The following is a 27,295-nucleotide window of genomic DNA, read 5'->3' on the forward strand; positions in this document are numbered from 1 at the left end:
TTTCCTTCTAGTCATCTTTAGAACATAGCCTTCCCCCATCTCTTCAGCTTCCTAATGATGTATCTTCACTGAGAACTGTCATTTCTTTGCTGCCCTACCCAGGCCCCATCCATGAGACCCGGAGCCCTGTTAGGAAAGAAAACATTGTGAATCCCAAGACTAGCTGTTGAGCAAGTTTTCGTGTACAGAAGATGCTGCCTCCCATCATTTCCATTTTTTTAAAAGTACATATTTTAGAAAACTTTTGTATTTGTGTTTGTATGGCTTATCAAAGTTGATAAAGTATTTTTGCAGATGTAACTTTGCTTAATCCTCCCCATATTTCAAGTCAGTTGTTTTTCAAGACCCTGGAACTCAGAGAGGTTAAGTAACTTGATCAAAATTACACAGCAAGTAAATGGCAGAGCTGGAATTGGAACCAAGGTAAAGATAGGCATCGTCACTGACTCCCACTGCCAGGTGGTCAGTGGAAGCTGGTTTACAGTATGGCTGCTTTCTCTCTCGTCTGCACTGGACTTTTGTGATCTTTCTATTCATGCATGATCACCTCTGGCTAGGTGTTTTCTCATGAATCATTATCACCCCACCTATATTGGAAGCTTTGGGGGGACAGGTTCTGGACTATGCTTTCTGTTTAGTTAACGGTGTTTGAGGAACATTTCTTGATTGATTGGTTAAATGAACTATTTACTGGAGAATCTGGCATATCTCTTGGCATCTGGCTTTCCAGAGATGTATGCAAAAGTGACAGGACTCTCACAATGTTGATCTGGTCTTTCTAGACAAAGGTTAGGAAGGGGTATGTATAAAAATAATACCATGGATTGACATTATGTTATAGTAATTATGATTATTATACCCTGTATTTATATAGCTCTCTCGCCGTCTAAGGGGCTCATAGTCATTTGTAAGCAGTGGGCCTTATCCTGCTGCTAAATAGAAAATAAATTGCTTATCTCTTGGAAGAGAATTAACTCTTTCAGGGCACCAGGGTACCATTTAGTAAATTAGTAATCCTCTAAATGGCACTCTAGTTACGTAAGATCCCCCATATAAACTGGAAAATGAACGCGTTCCCAGTGCTTAAAAGAAATCAGGGCATGCCTAACAGAAATCAGACAGCAAGCTTAAAATATATGTAATGTGCTTATCTCTCTCCTCTAATAACTTTGTGTTCATTCTCATGGAAATCTGTTTGTGACTAAAGATGAATCTATTTGCTAAAAGCTGGCACTTCTGATCTTTTAATCTACTAATATGAGAGCAATAAAGGGAAGGAGACGGATGACAGGAGAAGTAGAGTGGTGGTGTCTGTACACATGGGATCAGTGATCATTTGTTCAGCTAAGCAGATTTTGAGAAACTGATGATTTTTTGCAAAACAATTTGGAAGGCCAACCTTGATAGTTCCCTTAGGTCCTGAAGATGTGCATCTACTACCAAAATAGTGGTTAGTGAATTAGCCTCATGGACCTCCTTGGAACCATTGCTAAGGTAGGTAGGGGCCCAACCATCAATCAACAGTAGCTTTAGAAATTCAACTCTCAGTCAGTCGGAAATGAAGTTGAGGCCAGTTAACACAAACTCAGAGATGCTGGAAATGTTCCATCGTGGGTGTAGAGAAACAGGAATAGTTAATTGGTACTGAACTCTGGACCATTTTTTTAAAAGTTCGACTGCAGTCTTTCTCTGTCGTCTTCACTTTTTCTCTCTTGTACTTCAAGACATGCTGTCTTGAAGACATTGCTCGCCAGATTACGATCTGATCTCCTTATTCCATTTGAAAATTTTGGAATTCACTTTTTTGACTCAAATGCCTCTTGGACACACTTGCTCATCGAGGTGTTGCTACACCGACTTCTGATTGTAATTCAGTAACATGTTATTGATCGTTGAGACTTCCGGTTTATGTGCAATGACATAGAATTTGGAAACTGGTGGTGTCTTACTGACTTTCTGGTTTGTGTTGCTGGGAAGCTCGTTGGGTGGTCAGATGGGCTGCTGCCGGGCAGTTTGGCAGTTCAGTAAACGGTCTGTGATTATTCCTCTGAATCGCACAGCACTCCCATCAGTGTCCTCTCACTTAGATCCCACGCACTGAGGGATGCGCTGGACTGCTGACTACCGTCCTTGCTCCTCTCCTTCAGCCCCGTGTCCAGGAGTTAGCCTCTCTCTGAAGCCTCATTCTCCCCTTTGGATTTTTCTTTCCTCTTCCTGCCCCACTGACAGCCAGCTGCCAGGGGCCTCTTTATACAAACCTCAGCTTTTCAAGGTAAATATGCCACGTAAGTCCAATTTCAGCAATCCACATACCTCTGAGCCCCTCAAACTCCAAGGAGTATCCTTAAAGAGAAGAATCAGCAGCTGCTAAAAAGAAATCAAAGCAGATCAGCAAAATGTCTTCAAAGGGGGGAGGACAGATGAGCCACATAGACTAATGGCCTTCATTTTCCAGTAAGCAACATGACTGGTGACAAAAATAAACACTAATGGGGAAAGTGATATTCAGTCTAATTGTATAATTGAAGCTCGCTTTCTGTACATCACACAGGGATTAAAGTAATGTAGTACTAGGAAGTAGCTCAGTGGTCTTCCTCCTTCATACCTATGCATTTTGCATTTAGTTGCAGTCTGGCAGAAGCAAAAAGTCCAAAAGCACCAGGTTTGAGGATTCTATCACCCATAAATTCCTAATACTCACCGTCTCAAGCTGAAGGTCAGTTGCAATAGCGCGCTGAGCTCAAAGGTGGCCGAGTGAGAGGAACGAAGCTGGCATGAGAAACAGAGCCACTAATTCATCTCCCAGCTGACCCTTTCAATATTCCAAACCGCGTGTACTCATCAGGCAGTCTGTGGAACCAAGGAGCCTGGTCAGCAGTGCCCTTCTGCTGACTGACTTTTCAAACTTTCTAGCAAGTAAGGAGGCAGATAGATTTCTTACCCCACCTCTACTGCTGATACTAGACCCTCGGAGACTTTGCCAAGGATGTGAAAGCTGGATTCCATTCATTTCCTTCGGTTTTGAGAGGAGGGCAAAAGCTTCCGAGGTTATATCCTGTGATGGTATAAAGCAGATGTGCTTTTCTTGTCCAAATCCCCATCCCTTCCTTTTTGGCATTCTGTTGCTCACAGATTTGCACTGTCCTCAGCCAACACGGCCACTGGGCTTCAGTGCTCTGAGCCTCTGTCACCTTTGTCTCTGATTCTGGCCGCCACTTCCTTTGCTGTTTGTGACTGATTTCCTCTGGAGTGGAAAACACCATCACGCCCGAGGCAGGTAGGAAGTTTCCATGAAGAGGACATTTGTGCTGCAGTTGTTGCTCCAGTACAACAAATGTGCTGCAGTACATTTTATTCTCAAATTTTCCAGAGGGAACTGGAAATATGGAAAGAATTTGAGTTTCTGAAAATGCTAATTTAACACAAATGTAGTAATCATAATTAAGGGTGATCATTAATGCATTATTATTTTTCTACTTTATAATCCAGGAATTCTTTTTAATTCCTGAGTTTTGTACAACCCAGAGGCAATGCACAGATGAATAATATGATTTGCATTTGATATTATTATTTTTCCTATCAACATAGAATATTACTAATCTACTAGAACTTAAAATACATTTGGATGATTACTTCTTTCATCTACTTATGTTCATTTTATAATCTGCTTCAGACCCTCTTCTCTCATGATTTTTGTGGCTTTGTTCAAATGGCCAAGACTGCCTTTGAGCCATTATGAGTTCATAATGATTGATGGACTTATCCTAGGGACCGCTTTATCAGCATCTACCCTTCTGCAGGGAGAACACCTTTACCAGGGAAGATCCAATTTTTGTTTCCCCCTATTTGTTGTTAATCTGACTTTGTGATAATGTCATCAAGCCTTATTCTATACTTTTTCTTGATGAGCTGGAATTATCTGGAGCTGAGAGTTGCAGGCATGGGAGTGATAAACTAGGACCAGAAAATTAGGCAAATACTCTTTTGACATTCCCCTGCCTCAGACATAAAGTTGATGGACCTGTGTTTGTCATTTCTTAGGTTTAGGGCAATCCCATACCACTTGTCGTTCAAATCAAGTTCTGTTAGATCATCTAACTCAAGAAAAGGAAGCCAGATAAAAAGTTGCACATCTGTGTTGAAAGAGAATATTGCCCTTAGTTTCAGCTTTCTTGGGTGCCCATTGGTTTAAGAAAGAAGCATAATATTGAGAAAGACTACAGAAGGATTTGCAAGGACCACTTTGGTTTGCAAATATTTGAAAAATTAACAGGCGTTAATGCTTAGCGGGTAAAAATTGCAAGTAGAGCATACCCAGGAAATAGTTAGATCTGACTTTCTTTTGATTACTACTTCCCACTTGGAAGCAATTTTATCTAAAAACTGGTAAGCACAGACTTGTTGGTGAAATACTAATAACAGACTGTCTCATTTATTCAGAAATTACATCCAGTAATATTGACTATTTAGAACAAAATAAAAAACTCAAAATAATGGTGTGGGGAGCCTTCTACAGAAAAAAAAAGTATGACACAACACACACATGTGATTCCTGATTAGGTAAAAATCTTTCATATATTCTTACCTAATACATTTTAGAAATATTTCATTAAAACGTTTAAAGTGAAAACAATGATTTGGTGCTTGCAGGTATAAGCTTCAATTTCTCACCATGTTCATACACCCCTCAATACCATATCAGATATAAAGGCACTATTGTGCAAAATCCCTTGCCTAAAATTAATGTATTAATTTCTACAACACTTTTTGTAGTTTGCAAGTTAAAGATGGTCTCCAGGAAGGGAACTGAGTGTCTTGTTCTTGCTTTTGTTAGTGGTAAATTGTGTGACCTTGAACCTGTCATTTAATCTCTCTGGCCCTAAGTTTCTTCACCTGCAAAATAAGGTATTACTTCAAAATTAAGTTTCTACAATTTGTGAGAAGCCATGTGATTCTTATACAGTTGATCATATCAGGCAACTGGTAGATTTCAGGCTTCCCCAGAGGCTGTTTGGCCAAGAGACTGAGGAAGCTGCAATCTAAGAGAAGCTGGACCAGCTTGAATGATTATAAGGCATCTGGGGTGGGGAAGGTGTGAGCTGGGGTCGTGGCGGGGGGGTACGGAATTGGCACGTTTTAGAACTCAGGAGAGCCCGGAACACTTGGATGTGTGCTTTGGGCCAGCCTCCCCAAAGCTCTCGTATGAATCTAAAGACTTGTTTTCAGTGAAGCACTGTGCCATCTCCTGAAAGATGGTTAGATCATGTAGATGTCCATCTACCGGAGCGTGAAAACAAGCAGGAGGGAGCCATTCCCCCACCTCAGCCAGGATATCACTGGGCTTCATGGCGTTGATGTCCTTAGAGGACACAGTGAGCCAGCGCTCGGGACCCTGAGAGCCACAATAGCAGCGGCGGGGGGTAGTCATTGCCCAGCACACTGGGCCGTGGGAGGCTCACCACCCATTTGGGGAGCAACAGCAGATACACCCGGTGTGAACGTGGGTGCTGGGAGGTGCCCTCAAGGTCTGCAGGGCCAGCCCAGACCGATGGGCCGGAACAGCCCACAAGGCAGAGGACAGATCCCTGCGGTAGCTGCAGCCACTTATTTGTGGGCACCTGTGAGAACCAACCTAGTGACAGGAGACTTGAGCAGAGGCTGAGGTTCTATGACAGCCGCGGTGTGCGGGCCTGGTGGACACAGCTCATGTCTGTGACTTTACCTCGGTGGTTCTCATCTAGGGCAGTTTTGCCTTTCAGGGACATTTGACAGTGCCTGGAGCCATTTTTGGCTGTCACACCTGTGGGGAAGGGAGTGCTGCCGGCATCTATGGGGTAGAGGACACAAGTGCTACAGTGTACAAGACAGCTCCCCTCTTCCACCAAAGAATGATCTGGTCCGAAATATCAGTAGTACTGAGGCTGAGAAACCCCACAGGACTTCATGCAGCTGTGACAAAGAAAACCACAAATTCCACCCCTGGGCGCCAGGAACTTGACTGGGCGCCAGGAACTTGACTATGTGTCATGTGGCCAACCAATGTAACAAGGAGGATGATCGTATGGTCGTAGTAACATAAATAACCTCCCTAATACTAGCCAACCATGTATTGAGGACTGTTATAAGCCTTTCACAGATACCCACTCATTTAATTCCCATCACAACTCTAAGAAATAAGTATGATTCTTATCTGCAACTTACAGATGATTTAAATAGCCAAGCTGCCAATTTACCAGAAAGTGTCAGCCATACTCTTTGTTTGGCCAATTTGAGTGGTCACCTGAGGCACATGGTCATTAGGGAGGGAATGCTGAAGTCATTGACCTTGCATCTCCACCACTGCCCCAGTAACTGGAAAACAGAAGGCCAGCCCAGTACTCCCAGACACCTGCTCTGCTTCTTGATATCAGCCCCAATTATGTGATCAAACCACCTCTAATACCATATTATTATTTTCTGGGGTGCAGAGGCAGAAATTACGAAAGTACAGACAACACAGCATAAGGTCATGTGGAAAGGAACCGGCCAGAATCCAGTGACTCAAAGTATCTATTAAAATAGCTCATGAAGCCCCCAAATCTGTTTTTGCCTCAATTAGTCAAACACATGCAAACTGATTTTGAATTACCCAGCTTACTGGGGCAGGGTAGCCTTGCCCTGTTTCCATAGGGTTTTAGTAGATACATTTAATGAGATGGACTACTTAGTCCTCTTGCCCACGGTTCCGTGGCATTGTTTTCTGTAGAGGAATGCACAGCCCTCCCATTCACCTTTTATCGCAATCAATTGTCCTGTATTTACCGAGGGCCCCAGGAGTGGGGCACGAGAGGTGTAGATCATTCAATTTGTCGCAGTGCATATTTTCAATATTATGATAAGAAGACAAGGGACTCTGCATTTTGTCAACTTGCAAGGCCAAGATCGATCAGCAAATAGATGGGCCTCCCCGTATTCTGAATTAAAGTGTGTGTTTTGGCGGTTTATTGACAGTTGATAAGTACTGACCACTAGTCCTGATAGAGTTACAAAGGTCAGGTCAAGGCAGGTCAGAGCCACAAAGAACGCCGCCTCCTCTTGCAGCCCGCTGCCCTCCCAGAAGGGAAGTGCACGTCAATAACGAAGCCACCTGTGGGGTCTGGAGGCTTTTTCAGTCTTTTTCTGCTTCTGGCTGTGCTGTGACTTAACCCCCACGCAGCCCTGTCTTCTCTGGCTTTTACCCTGACCGCTGCTGTCCTGGGAGTCCCCCAGTTACCAAGGGAGCTCTAGGACTCCACCAGTCAGGCAAGGCAGCACCGTGCCCCTCGGCTCTGCACCGGGGATGCCCTTCTGATAGGGGATGCCAGCCCGGGGCGCATTTCTGCTCCATGACCTCAGAGACTTAAGGACACACAGAGGCAAAAGAAGTAGCTGCCTTTATGGCTCCCCCAGGAGAGCCGGCCCTCCTGTGCATATGCAAGCCACTCTTGGCAAGCAGAAGTTTAATTAAAAGCCTCTCAGAATGCCTCTCCAGCTGGGGTGGGCCTCGGTCAAGGGAGGGGACTGATCAAGCAGATGTGAAAACATACAGATGAGAGGTCTTGTTCCCAGGAAATGTCATCTGGTCCGCCTCACTCGGTGCCTTGCTGCGGAGGAGAAGAGGGGGGCTGTGCGTGTGTGTTTGATGCAGTATTCATTGCCTACCTGAAAGATGCAAATGATATTCAAATTTGGTTCCAGTGTACAGGCTGCTTGCATATACCCCACAGCAACCCTCTAGCAAGTGACTAATGGGAACATGTGTTCCTTCTATTTTTATAAGACTGGGAGAACAAGGGGATGGAGGGCTGAGTTTGCGGGGTTTGAAATCTCTCTCTCCAGGGGACCTGCTGCTGTCTGGAATGATAGTAATATCCAGTGGCAGCTCCACGGCAGTGGCCCCGACCTGCCTAGATGCTGCACTCCATGGAGGCCCTTGAGCTGAAGAAGCGGCCCTGCCTGATCCTTCTCTCCAGCCACAAGGAGAGGGACCCCGAAACATGACAGGGCTTGTGGGACAGTGGCAGGGCCCCCAGCCTCTCCTTCCTGATAGCTTGCCCAGGTGTGAGTCTCTGCAGGACTCTTGTCTCAGCCATCACGACTGGGGTGATCGTCCTCTACATCATATTGTTGGTACAACCATGATCTGCATTTTTAATTAGATGATTCATGACTGTTTCTCGTAAGGTCGGATGGGGGGAGCTATGATTGGCCAAAGCCTCTTGTAGCCTCTTACAGCCCAAATTGGAAAAATTCAGAAGAATGATTCCATCCAGGACAGTCTTAGTATCAAAAATCCATTTCTGCTGCTCAGCTCCTGTTGCTGATAGTGTTGTGAAGGCAGTGGTGGTCCTCCCTCATCTTTTGTTCACACCTCAATCCAGTGAACAGGAATCATATGGCAAAGAAGGCAAACAAAGTGTCAAATGGGATCTTTTGTTTGAAAAATGATCTCTCATTGTGTGAATAACAGGGTGCAAGAATCTTGAAATGCTAGAATTCAGAGGGATTGGGACAGACAGACTGGACCAGTGACCATTGAATACAACTCAAAAAAGTCTTTTCTGAGGGAAAAAAGTGGTTAGGGCTCTGGATTCCTTACCCCTTCATAAACAGTCTAGCTCCAATTGATTTGTATTATGCTGTGTACTTCTGCATCCAGACTATAAAATGGAGTTATGTGCTAACTTCAGTCAACTAATAGGGGCTGCCTAAATTGCTATGATGAGGACGCAAAGGCCAAGTCCGTGATCTTCGAAAAAGAGGGCTGTAATCATCAGGACTGGAGAGTAATGCACGTTAACCATGCATTTGCTATCCCTACCATCAACCTGCTTTAAAGAAAGGATCCTGAGATTTTTTAAAGTTTCAAGACCATCAAACTCTATTTTCTTGCATTTAGATAGGAATCTTCATCCAAACCTCGGCAGAGATACATTTTGATTTTAATGACAAACATCACAAACACTCAAGGTAACCCATTATCAGCTCAGCAATTCTTCACCAACTCTTGGTGTAAGGAAACCAAGCAGCTGCCTTCATAAAAATCAAACGTCAACCTTCCCCTTGCCAAATGGGGCAAAATCTTGGAGGTGAGATTAGGATCCCAAGGTCTAGTCACTTCTCCCTATGTGGAGAACCGTCTCCGAGGACACCATTGAAGGTCCCAGCTTGTCTTATCAAGGCTGTTGGGTGTCTCCTCACACTGGGTTATAAGGATTCTTAGAGGTCAGGTACTTTATCCATTTCAAGTATCTTAAAGGGTCTCTCCTTGACCAAACTTCTAGGATTTTCTCTCCCAAGGAACTAAATCATGGAATTGTATATAAAAGATACTTATCACATCATTATTTTAAATAATTTTAAAAACTGGGATTGACAAAATCTAACAATAAGTAATTGGATTTATAAATAATAAAACATTTATGGATTTTATGTATATGGAATATTATGAGGTTTGTAAAGTCCTCGCTTTTCTAAGAATCTGAATGTTTCTGAAGACTATGAAATGAAAGAAACAGGATATAAAAGTTACATAAAATAGGATCCCAAATCATTGTATATATGTATAGGTATATAACTGAAGGGGAGAAGTATATACACATATGTAATAAAAAGGATGGAAGAATACACCAAATGTTGATGGAGGCTATTTTTGAGTGGTGGTGTTGTGGGTGAGTTTGGGGCTTTTTGTAACTTTTCTCTATTTTACAAATTACTTTTATAATCAGGAAATGTTTACAAAAAAAAAAAAAAAAGCCTAGGCTGCCGTAAATATTAAGGTATTTTATTTTTAAGGGTACCTCTGTAACAAGGTCCCTAGAAGGAGGCTGCCTTAGAGAACACTTGTAAAGGGAAAGCAAAGTCAATTTTCTATTAATATCCACTTGGGGGTAATATGCAAATTGCATCATTCATGTTAAAAGGAAACCCACGCTTTCTCTGCAATGAGGTGTTTGACCTTCTTTATCAGGAAACTTGCTTCAAATTTCCATTTGTCTTTGCTTGTGTGTAGACAGTCAAAATCCATGCCTTATCATGTTCTAAAGCAGCCATCACTGTGACCTGCTAAACTGGCCCACTGAGTCCCTATCACGTATCAGCAATGTGCTGGGAACTGGAAATACAAAGATAATTACTGCATCATCCCTTCCTTGGAGGGACATTTTTTGGACTAAGGGGGACATAAAAATGTGAACAATTAAAGGTTAATACGAGGTGTCACTTGTTACTTCTGGCAGACATTGTCCTAGGACAACACCCATATATGTCACTTCACATGTTCAAATCAAACTGCATCATAGACCTAATCTCCCCATTTGTGAGATGAACATGATAACACCTTGGTAAGTGGTGGGGTGGTAGAGCCTGAACCCCCTGGTTTAACTCTTGAGCCAAATCGATGTTGGAATAGAAGGCGAAACCCTCGATTCTCCCTGAAGAACATAAGCTACAAGTGGAAAGGGACGTTTTGGTTTTGGTTTTGGTTTTTTGGTCCATTTTGTCTCCTGCTGTATCCCCGGCACCTAGAACAGTGATCGCCTGGCCAGAGTGGAGGGTGGATACCCTGTAGCCAGAGTGGGGTTGCCAGATTTAGCAGATAAAATAAAGGACACCCAGGTAAACTGAAATTTTAGACAAACAGTGAATACTTTGTAGTGTAAAGAGTATGGCCCATACGATGTTTAGGACATACTTATACTTTAAAATGATTCTTCGTTAGCTGAAATTCAAATTGTACTAGGCATCTTGGGACACCTGGCAACCCTGAGCCGTGACAAGCGATGGCAGCCTGGTGCTGAGTGAAGTTGATAGTGGCTCGGAAGATGCTCACCGATTACACAAGACCGACAAGGCAGAGTCAGGAGCGGAAGATGCTCACCGATTACACAAGACCGACAAGGCAGAGTCAGGAGCGAAGCCCAGGGGGTGAGGGGGCTCAGTTTATTCAGGGAACTGCAGGTAGCGGGCTACACCGGGGAGCGGAGTTCTCAATGGCGGGTGTGGGCTGGCGTGGTATTTTTTTTGGCATTCTAATTGTAATTAGTTATGGACATTTGAAATCTGGTCAATTTCACATTTAAATTATATATATAGTCTTTCTGCGAGTGGGGGCTTGTGGGTAGGAATCTGCATGTCTTTATTTCCAAACAGCAACCAATAGGAGGTGAGTAGTAGCTGCCCCTTCTGTCCCTGTGGTAGCGGGGGGTTGGGGGGGGGGGTGGGCGGAGGCTGAGCTGTCCCATTAGCTGCGCTCTCCTATAGCGCTTGCTTTGGACATGTATTCTCTCCTCCCGGACCCTACAAGCTTCTGTGTTTGCTACCTCTGTCGGGCAGTGGTTGGGATAACTGCGACCCCCGTGGAGGGTGACGAGGGGGAATCGCCACCCCAGTGTTGGGTGACTGACGAGAGATGAGAAAGGAAAGAAGGCGGTGTCCAGGTTGTCAAGGGCCTGTAATCCATGCTAAGGAGTTTCCTTCTGCAGACAGAGAGGTCAAATGGGGGTTCTGTAAGCCAGATGAGTGGCATACTCACATGTCCTTTAGGCTCTGGCGGCCTTGTGGAGGATGGATTGGAGCAGATGGTGACTGGATGTGCGGGCCAATGCAGTTGATAGGGGCCGTGAGGATGCGGAGGGGACACGCGTAGGGGACAGCTTAAATAACCATTAACTGTCTTCAGAGCCTTGCAGAAGGGCCCACATGCTTCCAGAGCATTGGATTCTCCTCATGAGCCAGCGATCACCTTGTGGGTTTAAATGGAGAGCACGGGAGGTATAGGGGATGGTGACGTGGAGTGGTCCTCATCTCTTCAATCTGTCTATTAATTTATTTATGGTGGGTGCATGAGGAAGAGGCAACAGATGGAGTCAGAGATGGACGTGACCCCCATTTGCTCTGCTAACTCCCCTTGGCTTAAGGAAACATAGCTGTTCCCGAGCCCTGTGTGTCTGAGTGACCCGGGCTGTCACTGGTTGCTGGGGGCAGATGCATTCGTAATGGAAGAGGCGAATTCACTGTTGGGGGTTGAAGGGAGGGTGTCGCGTGTTCACCGGGTCAGGAAGGAGGAGGGAGGTGTTTCGATGTCCAGTAATAAGATTGTCAGGGCCCATTCCCGGCCTGAACGGACTGAGGAAGGCTGCCAGGATGGCGAGCTCACTCTTCTTAATTAGCACTAATGCAGCCGAGCCTGTTTTCTTAGCCTGACCAAAGGGAATAGTAATTAATATGGTGGGGGAGACAGACGGAGAGTTCAAGGCCGGCATGTGTGCCCCCGACCCTGGGGTCACTGGGGCAGGGGAGCCTGGCAGACAATAGCCTGGCTCCCACAGGCCTGGACAAAGGCCGGGCCTAGTTCTCAAACCTCAGCTCTCTACAGCCTTCCCACTAATGCAAAATTCTGTCTTTCCACTTCTGGAAAACGGACTGGCTTATTAGGCTTCCCAGCTAAGGCGTGTGGATGTGTGTGTCTACGTATGTGTGAGTATGTGTTTTAAGGGATAATTGTTCTCCCACTTAAACTGCTACACAAAGCCTGGGGAGGTCCTCGTTCCCAATGCTAGTACGTGGCTCTGGTTTTGGGGGTGTGTGTGCTGGATTTATGCCCCCAACAAGCAGAACACAGGTTCCACAGTGTCCATTTCACCCTGAAGTTTGTACAGCATCCTGGGCCTGGGAGCTTAGAACCGAGTATGGCCTTTTGCACACTGGGAAAAGCAGGGAGCTGGAGCCCCAATGCTTCCGTGGCCAGCAGGCTGGACAGCAGGCAGGCTGATCCCTGTGTAGCAAGGGCTAAGAGTGATGACCCCACCTTCCAGGGAATCCCGGAAGACATGTGGAACGGGAGCCGGTGGCATGATGGTGCATGGGGTCTAAGCGGTTGTCTCCCTCACTGAGGATGGCCTCACCACTCCGAATGACAGGTAGACAAGCAGCGCCATGGATAAATGAAAATACATTGGACTCTCGGTGCCTCTTCCCTGTTTTGAGATGCTGATCTTCCCAGAGATGAATTTGGTTCTTTTAGATTTTGCCCTCGACTTTCCTTAGGCTGGTTGTTTTTTTTTTTTTCTTTAATTAAATATTGCTGCCTAACTCTTTCAGGTCAGCGGCAATGTCACTAGCATCAGCCATGAATCATGGCCGAGCTGACATCTTAAAAATGGCATCGTCAGGGCAGCGAGTACAGGCCAGACACCCACGCACAATGGCTGGACCCCGTAAATTACACTAAAAGTCTAATCAGAATAATCAACACGCCGACATCTTTATGCATGTGGGCAGGACGCGGGGAAGAGAAAGGCGCTGCCTTGGATTTCTCTGAGATTTCACTTGCAGCAGATTCTGGTGCTTTTTGAGGATACAGAGAGAATCTTCAAGGGGTATCTGTTGAGTACGTTGTGACCTCTTTCCTCACATTTACATTTCGTGATAAAAACAGATATAATGAGTGTCTCCCAAGAGTGTGTTGGTTTATATGCAGCTCATGCAGCGGAGTCATATATTTTTTCCTGCAAACATCCCCCCACACACATATTTCTTCATCAGTACAGGTGCCCATGAATGGCTCTCACTCTTACACACACACGCACACACACACACATCCTATGGATATGATCTGAAGACATTCATGGAAGCTTCTGGCTGCAGACGCTATTCAGACTCTTTTTATAAGAATGCTTTTCATAATTCTGACCCAGATTCTTTACTAGTCCCCCTTAATGTGATTTCCTAAGGCCGGACAGGGCAGCCACTGTCCGGCCAAGGCCATTTATCACCCTTCATACTCCATTTTAGTTTTTGACTTTTCTTTTTCCCTCTTGGATTCCTTTCTCTGTCTATCTCAAAGTCTACCTCACTTGGGCTTCATGTTTCTCTAGTTTGCCCAAAAAAAAAAAAAAAATCCTCTCCCAAAGCTTTGGGTTTTTGCCTCTAATGGTAGGTCGGGCGGCTCTGGGCCATACATATGCAGAAAGAGCGCCTCCCGGTGATTAACTGGCCCCGCCAGGTCACAGGCACAGAGAGCCCGTTTGTCACCAGCTCACCTCTGGCCATCACAGCCAGGCTGCCCACAGCTTGTGGGCGGCCCAGTGCACACCAGCTGGGACTAGCCAGTTAGTACCCATTGAGGTGTGGCCAGCCGGGGACCAAGGGTGAATGCTATGGGTTGGCTGGAATCAAGGAGGGGATGGGAAACAAAATAAAGAAAGAAGGAAGAAAAAATTGAAAAAAAGAGAATCACAGTTGACAGATGAGAAGCAGAAATATTTTCTTAAAAGGTAAAGAAGTAGGTTCTGTTTTGCTTGGCTTGATTTCTCAAACATTTATGGAGCACCTAACAAACGCCAGGAATGAACGAGGTGTGGTTTTTTTTTAATCTGGTACTAGAGACTGTTGATGCTATTTGAAGTACTTTGATAGCTTTTTGCCCATCTGATTTTTACAGTGATCTCAAGAGAAGATATGGCCGTTAGTCACATGCTAATTTTTCAGATGGGTAAACTGAGCCAGGGTCCCTCTGATTTGCTCAGGGCCATGCTGGGAGCAGTGATGATACCTCTTCCTCTAATGCTTCTTTTGCTGTATCACACACTGGAGAGTATCTACCAGGATGACCTGATTCTGTCACGCCCTTGGGTCCTCCAGCATATCCTGACCATGGGACACCTCTCAAACCCTTTGACTACTCGTCATAAAAACATGGGCTCTGATTTGGGTTTTGGCTTTTTTACACATCAGCTGTAGGGCCTTGGGCAAGTCACTTTACCTTTTGCATCCTCAGTGTCTCCATCTGTAAAATGGGCTTCATACCCTTAGAATGGTGGTGACTGTATGACATCATAAAACTTGGGGCATTGTGCCTAGCACAGATTAAGCAGTTAGTAGATTGCTAGGTGTGTCAGGTACATATATATTTACATATAAACATTCTGTCCAGGCTGGTCCTTCCGGGCGCCTCCAAGTGGCCCCAGCGTGGGTGTGCATCCCGAGCCACAGTCCGGCCCAGCACCGAGCACGAGGACGAATGCCCCACAGTGCAGTTCCCAGAGGTAGGCTTCCTCAGCTTCTCTCTGTCCATCCTCCCATCACCAGCCCTCCTTACCCTTTGTTACAATGATCCCTACAGCAAAGCATTTGTTCACTAAGCACTTGTTGATAATTACTCCTGGGAAGCACTGTGTTAGGTGCTATGGGGCAGGCAGGCAAGGTGGGAAGAGGGACAGGGCAGTGAGAGAAACCAAGGATGGGAGAGGGTGGGGACAGGCAGGACACAGTCTTGAAACCCCAATTATGAGTCCACCATCGATGTGTCCTGGTTAAGAAAGCTCCAGATAAGAAAGTCCAGCCCAGTGACACAATTTCAGGAAAGGGAGATTCTTATAGAATTGTATACATTGGCTAAAGAAAAAAGATGACTGACTCTTGGCCCATAGTTCACACTACTTGACAGACAAGCTGGTTAGCGAGTTCCTTGAAATAGCGAGCCGCCTTGGCGAATTTGATTGTAATTCTGTGTACGAAAATATCGACAGCTCGGATTGTTGGGCCACTCTGCTTAAGAGCACATGTGTGGGAAGTACAAGAAGAACAATTTCTAAGGTACCAGAGGCCCCCAAAGAGGGAAAGTGTTTATTGAGCATCTTCTATGTGTGAAGCAATGTGTTGAGTGCTTTACGTGACTGACGCTCAAGTTATACAGTAATTCTAGGGGGGTGGGGGGTAAGCACTATTATCTCTATTTACAAATAAGGAAACTGAGACACTGAGTGACTAGTGAGTGACTAGTAAGTGGCCTGAATCCATTCTACTAGTTGGGATGTTGTTGGGTGAAAGTGGTAAAAATCTATGTCTAATTGGCTTCAATAATAAAATGTGTGGTCTCACCTCACAACAAGGTCAGCAGTAGCGGGGGTGCTCTCTGATGGGTAGAGTCCATGGTTCAAAGGTGTCATCGGTGAACTTTTTCAATCTCTCCTGAATAATGCCGTCCTTATGTTAGCTTGCCCTTACTTCAGGTCCCCTTGAGCACCACCTGGGCACAGAGATTCCAGTTGTCACACTGAGACCCAGTATGGTCCAGAGATTAAAAAAAAAAAAAGCATTGATTTCTAGGTCTCTTAATAGCAAACCTTTTCGCGGAAGCCCCCAGCAGAAGTTCTTTCCTCTCACTTAGGTCAGATTTGGTTCACGTGACCAGACCTAACCCAATCACTGACACGTGAATGGGAGGCCCAAAACAGCCCAGACTGGTCAGAGGATGTTAGGACACAGGGATGCGCACAGAAGGAGGACCACGTGATGACACAGGGAGAAGATGGTCATCTGCAAGCCAGGGAGAGAGGCCTTAGTAGAAACTAACCCTGCTAATACGATCTTGGACTTCTAGGCTCCAGAACTATGAGAACATTTCTGTTGTTTACGCCATCCAGTCTATGCCACTTTGCTATGGCAGCCCTGGCCAACTAATACAGGAGGAATGTCAGTTTCTATGGTTTTCCTTCCATCCTTGGTATTCATTGGTGATTGGGAATGACAGGGAAGGGAGAGGGAGTTAGGAGCCTGACTACTAAGAAACAGAGGGAAGATGTAGAGGACAGACTAAAGAGTATTAGGTGGGCAATGTGGATGTGCTTTGGCAATTTGATGCATCATGCAGTAAGATCAGACCTAAGCCTGGTACCTGGAACGTTCACAGAACCACAGACCTACTGTGAAGTTCAAAAGGAAAGTTGCTTTGGGTGGAACTATGAATGTGAATTGGGGAATGGTCTCTTTACTCTTTGGTAACTATGGAATAAATAATTCCTGTGTTTTCTCTGTGCCAGTTACTACGCCAGGGCAATGAGGAGGGATAGATGGTGTGACCCCTGCTTGCAGGGAACTAGTGTTTACTAAAGGAGAATGAGTTTAGCATGAGCAGTGGGGGGAAGGTTAGCATCAGAAATCTGGTTGCCAACCTCCAAAACTCTACTGTCAGAAAGTTTGTGGTACGCTGGAGTTGTTACTCTTTGTAAAGACAAGTGGCCCCATTCAAGGGTCAAGCAGAGGAAAAACCTCTGCAGAGCTCCTCTCCCAAATAGAAAAAAAGCCATCTTCTTAAAACACTGTTTTATTTCCATAAATTATCTCTTTGTGCTTCCTAAATAGAGAAAAAAAGATCTTTGGATTTGAAGTAGAAGTAGGTGGAAAGCAAGGGCTTCCAGGAAACAAAATACATTCCCTGTTTGCCCCTGCAGCATGGGGGAAGAAATGTACTTTTCTGAAAAGGAAACAGCAGGCAGCTGGTGGGTCTTACTGCACATCTGTAATTAGTCCTGGGATCTCACTGGTTTTCCTGGTGAACTCAGGAGATTATTCGTGTTGAAGGAATCTGGGTTGGTGTCATTTGTGGCTTTTCTGAAGTTCTACCAAACCTAGAGCTTTACTTACCTAGAGTAAGTCAAGGCAGAACATTGCCTCAAGTCTCACCCTGGGTGTGTGTGCTCCTAGAGAGGAGGCCAGCTCCTGCCCGGTGTCCCTCCCCTGCCAAGCTGAGGCCTTGGACAGATAAAACTATGGTGGCCCATCTATTAACAAACCTAGGGTATCCAGAGTCCCACCCAAATGCGAATTCTATATCAGTCAAATCCAAAGTTGGGGGTGGGGCGGGATTTACGGTAGATCTATAAAGATGACAATTTGTTTGGACTCTCCTGCCTAGAATTTCTTGTCTTTTTTTTCTGTTGATTTTTATTGGCATAAAACGTTTCACATTTACTTTTGCTCATTTATCACTACGACAGGGATGTTTGGATGATGACTGTAAATGAAATATGTATGCATCCTAAAGATATTTATGTAATTTAGCAAAATCATTTTGCAGGTTTGTTCAAAAGAATCTGCTCGGTTCATGTCTTGCTAACACCGCAAAACATTTTACTAATCGCACCCTAATGTGGGAACGAACACACATTACTTAAACACACCAAATATGTGAACATATAAATAGTGTTTAAAATATCTCTTACACAATAAATTATGATCACTATGTTAAAATACCAATTTCTACAGAAAATTGATTTAAGAAAAATAACTAATCACAGGACCCTGTGAAAGCAGCATTTTTTCAGTATGTTCAAGCCAGGAGATTTGGACTGTTGTTTAATTTTGTGTTCCATTATTTTTTTTCCCCATTCATTTGCTGAACAGTCATCTTCTAAACATCCTACTTCTGCAGTGGTATCAACTGGCATGATACCAAAAAGATGTAAATGATTTAATTGAATTAGCTTAATTAGGTAAATTAACAGTTAAGCGTATCACACACAAGCTTGTTCTGTTTATACTACGTTACGGAGATAATTTAGTGAGGAAGGAGAATGGGCATGACCAAAATTCCAATGCAGTGAGCCAGATTAGCTGGCAAAGGAGAAAATACAAAGATAACAGTCTCTGGAATTAAATCTGGGTAAATAATTTATGCACTGGATTCATTATGTAGTTTGAATTGTAGACAGCAACCAGCTGATAGTCAACCAATGTGCAAAAACATTGCTACGGAGCGAAAGTATGAAGACAACCAAAGTGCTTCTGACCTTTCCAGAAGCATACCCCCAGGAAAATTTCAACATTCCTTGGGAATTCAAACAAATTGAGCAACGAAAGTCAATCTGGCTAGCCATAGATCTGTATTAAAGCAGAACAAAACAAGCAAGCGTTGTTTGATTGTTTTCAAGTACATGCGATTAAGTAAAATAAAACAGGGTTTCTCAACTTTGGGCACTATTGACATCTTTGTTAGGGGTGAGGAGACTCCTGTGCGTTGTAAGTTGTTTAGCAGCGTCCCTGGGGTCTACCCACTGGATGCCAGTAGCACCCCTCTGCCCCCAGCTGTGATAACCGAAATGCTTCCAGACAATGTCAAACATTCCCTGGGTAAGGGGACCAAAATCACCCTGGTTGAGAACCACTGAAATAAAACAATTGAATATGATCTAATATGGATCTTTAGGAATACTGCTTTAGTGAATTATTCACAAAGAATTGTAACATTTGTAGCACTTACATAGGATGTTGTACAAAATGTTAAAAATGTGTATTTGAAACATCCTGTTCTCTCTCATCCATCCATTCATTCATTCAGTTGGCAAGCAGGTATTAAGCCCTGAGCACAGAGTGTCAGGGCAGGTGCCACCACCGTCCTCGAAAGTTGGCTGAAACGCTAGCTGACCTGGTGGCAGTGTGAGACATTGGATGGTTTTAAGCAAGGAGTGTTATGCGTAGTCAGCGTTGGCTCTTAGGAACAGCAAAGGTTTTAAAGTCACACCCACACAGGTGAAATCCTGACTTTGCCATTCACCAATTGGGTTACCCAGGCAAAGTGCAGATTTCTGAGTCTCATACCCTCTCTATAGATGGAAATAATAATAGTTACCTCATTGCAAATCTTAAATGAGGCTGACTTTATAAAGCACCTGCCATAGAATCTGCCCCATAAAAGCCACCCAATAATTAATCAGTTCTGCTTTCCTTCATTATCCAGTCCATCCCACTTAGATTTTTCTCATGAAGAATGCAATGGAAAGCATACATTTATGAGGTTTGCATTACCCAACATCTGGGTTGTATTGTTGAATGCAGCTGAAGTTGTCCAAACCTTGCCACTGGGTTTTGTTTATTCTAAAGCTAAGTGTTTAAATCCCTTAAATTGGTAACGTCAGTTTGACGTTCATGTTAATGTTCCATGAGATTTTAGGATCTGGAATCTGGAGGTGCCTTTCTCTACCACGTCCACAGATCTGGAGCCAAACGTAGCTGTTATTACCACGGGAATCAGGGAGAACACAGAAAAGCACCCATTGGAAGAAATGCTCCTTTTCTATACAAAGGAATTGAAGTGTTTTGCTAAGCAAGTTTCTGGCAACATGTCTTGAGTGCTGGCATTTTCATTCTGTTGGAAAATAGCAACAACCAAACAGAGGAGAAGGGAGACCTGTTTTGCATTTGGAAATACCAACAAAACCGCATTCCCACCCCTTCTGCTTTGTATATATAATGGGATGCAGGACTAAGCTGTTTTCTTTGGGATCTGGCATGTCTCTTTCTCATACACACACTCTGCAGCGATACATCTACAAATGAAGAGAACATTTCCAAGAACACATTTCACTGTCATTAACATATATACATAGTGTGGTAAACACCCAGGACAAAGATGTCCTCTCCCCCACCCCAAGCCCTGGCTGGGTGCTCCCTTCCCATCCTGTCCTGTGATAATGCGATTCCCCTTTTCAGGTGATTCAGCCAGGTGAGCCTCTGGGAGTGAAGTCTTTAGGGTGGCTGGTCTCAGACATCAGCCATCCCTAAAGGCACTTGACATCCCTCCCTGCTCTGCTGGCCACCAACTGCAGCTGATGAGGATGTCAGAATCTTCTTTAATCCCTTCCACACCCAGGGGCCTATTCTCAGACGTTTAACTTGTATATGTTATGGCTATAACAGCATACAAGTTCACATTAACCCGAGAGGAAAATGGCAAATTCTCAGTGGCCTCAGGTTGTAGAAGGTTCTAGAAGTAATAGTCAGCTGCTGTGCTACATCTCTAGCCCATAACCCACTCCCTTTCCTCTCCCTGCCTCCCCTAGCCTTTTCTTTCCTCTCTTTTTTAAAAATTTATTTTGAAATCATTTTAGACATAATGGAAAAGCTCTAGAAATAGTTCTGAGTTTCCATATACTCTTCACCCAGCTTCCCCTAATGTTAACATCATATGTAACCATAGTACAGTTATCAAAACTAAGAAGTTAATATCAGTACAGTGTTATCAACTAAACTACAGTCTTTTTTGGTTTCATCTGTTTTTCCACTAATGTTCTTTTTCTGGTCCAGGATCAAATTCAGGATCCTACATTGCCTTTACTTGTCATTCTCTTTCGTGTCTTCCAACCTATGCAGGTCCTCAGTCTTCCCTTGTCTTTCATGACTTTGACAACTTTGCTAAAGTACTGGCCAGTTATTTCCTAGACCATCCTTCTACTGCTGTGTGTCTGAGGTTTTCTCATGATCAGAATGAGGACATACATTTTACCTAAGGTACCCCAGGGGTGATGTGCTCTTCTCTGTGTGTCACATCAGGGGGCACACGATGCTCCTCTGTCTTGTTATTAACATCAGTCACTTGGTTAAGATGGTGTTTGCTGAGTTTTCCTACCATAGAGTCACTATTTTTCCCTTTATGATTAATAAATATCTTGGAGGAAATACCTTGCGACTATGCAAATGTCCTGCTTCTCCTCAAACTTTTGTCTGTTAGATTTTTGGGTTTTTTTAATATTAATTTATTTATTTATTTATCTTGGCTGTGTTGGGTCTTCGTTTCTGTGCAAGGGCTTTCTCTAGTTGCGGCGAGCGGGGGCCACTCTTCATTGCGGTGCGCGGGCCTCTCACTATCGTGGCCTCTCTTGTTGCGGAGCACAGGCTCCAGATGCACAGGCTCAGTAATTGTGGCTCACGGGCCTAGTTGCTCCGTGGCATGTGGGATCTTCCCAGACCAGGGCTCGAACCCGTGTCCCCTGCATTGGCAGGCAGATTCTCAACCACGGCGCCACCAAGGAAGCCCTTGTCTGTTAGTTTTTTTTTTTTTTTTTTTTTTTTTTTTTTTTTATTTATTTATTTATTTATTTATTTATTTATTTATGACTGTGTTGAGTCTTCGTTTCTGTGCGAGGGCTTTCTCTAGTTGCGGCAAGTGGGGACCACTCTTCATCGCTGTGCGCGGGCCTCTCACCATCGCGGCCTCTCTTGTTGCGGAGCACAGGCTCCAGACGCGCAGGCTCAGTAATTGTGGCTCACGGGCCCAGTTGCTCCGTGGCATGTGGGATCTTCCCAGACCAGGGCTCGAACCCGTGTCCCCTGCACTGGCAGGCAGATTCTCAACCACTGCACCACCAGGGAAGCCCATGTCTGTTAGTTTTAACATCCATAGAAGTGTAGACTTTGCCTGCAACAATGGCCACTATGGTGTCCTAATGGCAATTTCCTCCTTCTCTCATGCCTTCTACGTGTATTGATTGGAACTCCCAAGACCTTTTGCGTGACTCTCCACAGAATTTGTGTCCTCACCTTGTAGGGTTTGGCCTAGCCTCATGCTCTGGTCCTTAAATAGGGCCCTATAGATATTTTTTTTTAATGGAAAGAAAAAAGAGGGAAAAAAAGACAAAACGGGATAAAAGAGCCCAGAAAGGTTCTGGTCCAGGCTCACCATGTGACTTGAAACAAGTCACTGTTCTTTCTTTGAGCTTCAGTTTTCTGTTCTCAAAATGCCATCTCTAAGCCCCTTCCAGCTCTCAAATGCTACAGTTCTGTGACAGGAGGTCAGTTGTGACAGAATGTACAGCTGGTATCACCAAACGGCTCAACAGTAAGAGGAGCGCAGGGTGGCCACAGCCGCAGACAGGGGATTCAAGGAGAAGGGGGGGAAATGGTCCATGAATCTTTTACAAGCACTAGTGATACTGACATTAATAATACTTTCCACACCGAGAAGCACATTGGAGGGGATGCTAAGGTTTGGGAAGAAGGCAGCCCCGTTTGGGATGAGGTCTTTTATCTCTGCCTGGCCCTTGAAACAGATGAATCAGCCCTTTCTCCTCAGATTGAAGAATTCATAGTGTGTGTTTCCACTGTCGGTTTCATTACTTTGCCTCAGGCTTAATATCCATTTAAGGCTGAATGGTTGCAGAATTACACTGGATGTAAAATATAGTTTTTAGCTGGATAGTTTAAGAGCTGAAGTTTTACTCTTATCCTCTCTGTAAAGCTCACAAAACGTCCAGACATCAAGACTAAAAAATTCTCTTAATATCCTATAAGCTAAGTCTGTTTCTCTGATTTCCAACCCATAGCCAATTTGTACTGATATTTTAAGTGTGCAATTAGAGATAGCAGTTTATTCTGCCTATCTTTTAGATACATCAGACATCATTTAAAAATACAAAGACTGAGGGAGAAATATTTGTTTCTATAAATGGGAGGGTTGGGTCCCAGAGTTAACTGTGAATGCCGAATGGGACAAGAAACCCAGGAGTTGATCATGGGCAGTGGTCTCTGTTACAGAGAGAGAAGACTCCAGAGATAAGGAGAATCCAGTTTAGTCCCCTACTCTTTTTATTTGTGCCAGCGCTTGTTAAATTCCTTTTCCCAACTAGTCTCTTGTCAGAACCGCTAGCGAATAGAGGAATGCATTGGTTTGAGATCGTATCTCTTAATTCCCCATTTTTAATAAGGAACTTTTGAAATTTTACTATAAAATTGCTTTCAGTAAACATAATTTGGAAGATCACAGGGAAAGTGAGGGTGGGAGAATGAGTAGCCGATTTGTCACAGATTACTGTGGAGTTTCTGTGTTATTGATTAAACTACGAGTTTACTCTGTTACTAGACAGGGACACATATCTGTTAGTCACTGCTGTATCTTGAATGCCAAGCATGGTGTCTGGCATATGGTCGGTGCTCAGTGAACCCCTGATATATGAATAAATGGTTGATTATAGAAAATACCTCTGTGTGAGTTGCATCCTGAGCTATGGTCCCTTTCATTTACCTTTGAGGCGATGGCTGTTGGTGGGAGGTGATCTCACAGGCATAATTGCACATAGGGGTCTATACCTTATATCCATATAACACTTTGTAACGATTTTTTATCAAAATGCATTTTTAGAAAGTTAATAGATATTATTCAGTAAAAAGATTCTGTGGTCAAAGTTTGAACTGTAAAGGTTAAGCAGTTTGCTTTTTGTTTTGAACTACAGGACTTAACAGAGCCTTTGATACTTTGAATGGGTGTTGGGACTTACCAAGAAGGCCATGAAACATTAGACTTATGAATTTTTTTTTCTTTCTTGTAGCATCTTCCATGTAATTATCAAATGAACATAGTTTGAGAAACACTGATAATATACAGAGCATTTAATTTGGGTAAATCGTCCTAGAATGTTTGTTTTCTATCTTTTCCATATTTGACTTTGGACTAGTTACTTGTGTGTGAATCAAATGTATAACATGCCCTAGGCGCTCAAATACTTGTTCAGTGAATGAGTGAATGAATGAGATTAGAATCATATATCAGAATATTAGAATCTATATCAGAATAATACTGTTATATACATGATACAGGAATTAACATCATCATTATCAATATCTAAGTGAGTTGTTGAGATTTCCCAAAACCGTGACTATTCTCACATGTAACATTTTCATTTGCCAATCCCATTGATGTTCCCCCTCTCCCCAGCAAAGCTACTGGATACATTTTGCTAATTGCAGTAGCTTTTCAAAGAGTCTTTCTGCATCTGGTCTTGCTGTTTTCCAATCCATCATGCCTGGGCCTTACATACTGTCAACTGAAAAAAAATGCACAGCTCGAGAGTTGTGAGTTAAGTTTTATTTGGGGCAAAATGAGGACTGTAGCCCGGGAGACAGCCTCTCAGATAGCTCTGAGGAACTGCTCCAAAGAGGTAGGTGTCGGGGGAGGGGAGAGGTCAGTATCCATAAGATTTTAGTGAAGGGGGATTCGTGCAATCAAGCACACATTTTGACAGGGGCTTGCTGCTAGTCACGAGGAGCACATGTCACCGTTAATAATTTTAGTACTTTTCTAGACATGAGGAGATGCAAGAATTTGGGCTCATAAAATCTTCTCCTGAAAATATCTGTCTGAAGGCCTGTTCTGCCAGTTTTCCCCAGAGCACAGAGTGCCTCGTTCCTGATCTTCACCCTGAACTCCTTTCAGGGTGCGTTGAAGGTCAGCGGCTGCAGTGGCTAGTGACCTAATCCTTGCAGAGGCAGATGGCAAGCACCAGTGTTTAGTTGGCAATGCCCATGTGTCAGTCAGCTGAGTCATGCTCTCAGCTCGGTGCCCAAGGCCTCCTCAGACATGGCCCCGACTCTCCCACCAGCCCAATCTCCCCCATCTGTATTGGCTGCACTCCACACCAACCAGCCTCCCTCAGTTTCCTGAGGACACTTAGAAACTTCTCCTTCCCATGCTGCTTTTTGCGTTGCTTCCTCTGTCTGGAATGCCTGGGGAATCCCACATCATTTGTGCAAAGACCTCTTGAAATACTACCTATTTTTTCATTTTCATTTCAAACCACCTCCTTGATGAGAATATCTCGAGCCCAGCTATTCTCTGAGCTCCTTGGCATTCTCTTACATCATCATAGTTACCTAGTATTCACGTTGTTTTGTTGGCCTCTTTTCTACCTCACCCCACCCTCACCGCCCCTCACACACTGAATTGTAAACTTCCGCGAGGTAGCATTTTATTCTTTTTTTGTTTTCAATACCTAGCACTGCTCCTTGCACACAGTGGGCCCTCAGCTAATATTTGGTGAGATGAGGACTCCTCTTAAGAGCCATAAGTGCATCTGTATGATTGCTTTTCAGTAGAGCAGCACAGAGAGACGCGGGTCTTGCCCTAAGAAAGCTGAAGTTCCAAGTGGGAAGCCCCAGTTAATTTCTAGAATATAGAAGCATCAAATTTACTAATGGGCTATATTGCAGAAGTTCATTTGTCAGTCTGTCGTTTGGAACCTGGGTTAAACTTTTCCTTAGAAACAGTGTTGTGCGCGGTGGTTGTCTCCCAGCCCACAAAAGCCTATTTAACTTGTAATGTGTCTAAAGTCTGGTACTAATAGCAGCCCCAGGGGTTCAGCGGCCGTTTCTCTCAGGCCATTGCCAGTCTTAACACTACAGACCTTGCCCTGAGGCAAAGTATGAGGCAGGGGTGGAATGGGATCAGGGGCATGGTCTCCAGCAGCTGTGGATGATGGAGGGGAAGGAGGGAGGAGGGGAGGGAGGGAGGGAGGAGGGGAGGGAGGGAGGGAGGAAAACAGAAGGAAAGCAGTTGGGATAACTGAGCTAGGGCCTCTGGTCAGCGATGGTCCTTCTTGTGTAATGGGTACAACGCGAGCCGAGTACATGCATGAGACTTCCTGGGATAAGTACATTCTCTGACGTTTACTTCTATTAGAAAGTCTTTTGAAGGCTGCCTGCCTATGCCTGTTTCAGGGGTTTTTGATTGTTCTTCCTTTAGTTTTCACCACAGGAGAAACTAAGTATATTAACAAAGAAACCAAGGAAAGACTTATTTCAACACATGGAGGCAACCGCTATGATATTGACTAGATGCCACAGACTTAAAGCCCAGGGCGCCGGGCGGGCGGTGGAAATGTCTGCTGCCGATCAGGAGTAAGAAGGTGGGGTCTGTGGCACCCTGCAGTGTACACGCTCCATCTAAAGGAAGCGGCTTCCACGTAGCTCCACTCAAGTGCTTGCCCTGGGTTCAAAATAGACAACTTTTTCAAGAGAACCCATCAATCTCACTTTTTACGTACTATTCCCTGAATTTTATATGTTAACAGTTAATTAAAAAAATTTCAACAAACACACACACACACACTTATGGGTCCCATCCATAAAATCTTTCCTGTACACAGTCGTATTTCACTTAACGTGGTCCTGAAAAAAAAAAAAAAGAATTATAAATAGAATTTTTGTAAGTAGAATCATATATTCCCATTTGATGGACATTAAAATTTCAGAGATGTGTTCCCACAGAAAAAAGATTTCTGTTCAACAACACACTTGAAAAATCACACTTCGGGGAATAGTTTATGAACATCTTTCGATGGGCGAGTGCCAATTTCTGATAAAATTTTTACAATAATGCACCAATCTCTATTGGCTAATACCTCTAAAACCCAGGGTAAAATAACTCAGAAAACGGAATTTTTGACCAAGGACTGGGATGCTTTTAGATGGAAACTCATGTCAGCAGTTCCAAAGTCAACTCTAGCACTTGGCCATTCCCATTCTCTGCAGAGTCTCTATCACAGGACTCTGTCTTTAAAATTCTTAGTCTTTCTACAGTAGCCCCTCGTGTCCCTCACCCAGAGTGCAGGGGCCTAAAAGTTCTCTGGCTATAGTCTGTTCACCCTTTGATACCATCCTATCAGCATGAAACCTGTTTGCTGGTGGCCATCAACAGTGTATTCTGAAGACCTCAATGCCTCGGGCAGCGCCATTAAAGAGAGCAGCCATGTCCATCCCACACAACAGAGCTCTGTGCTTATCTGAGTGGTGGACAACTGGAAATCAAAAGCATGGCACCTTGCCTTTTAGGTGTGAGATTCTAATTCTAGAGCTGCCACTGAGAGACTGAGCACGTCCCTTACACTCTCTATGCTTTAGCGTCCACATCACCAAAACTGTACCTACCCCGTGGGTTGTTAGAGGAGTG

At 44.2% G+C, this 27,295-nt stretch overlaps 1 long non-coding RNA gene across 1 annotated transcript; it reads right to left on the reverse strand.

Moving 5' to 3' along the window:
- Positions 1-1,228: 1,228 nt before the first annotated feature.
- LOC132353727 (uncharacterized) lies at positions 1,229-3,181 on the reverse strand. The gene is made up of 2 exons (XR_009499077.1): positions 2,702-3,181; positions 1,229-2,364 (listed from the first exon to the last, which is right to left on the reverse strand). It is a non-coding gene; the product is annotated as an uncharacterized LOC132353727 (long non-coding RNA).
- Positions 3,182-27,295: the final 24,114 nt, after the last annotated feature.

Source organism: Balaenoptera ricei, chromosome 19 (genome assembly GCF_028023285.1).
Source record: "Balaenoptera ricei isolate mBalRic1 chromosome 19, mBalRic1.hap2, whole genome shotgun sequence".
Taxonomy (NCBI): Eukaryota; Metazoa; Chordata; class Mammalia; order Artiodactyla; family Balaenopteridae; genus Balaenoptera; species Balaenoptera ricei.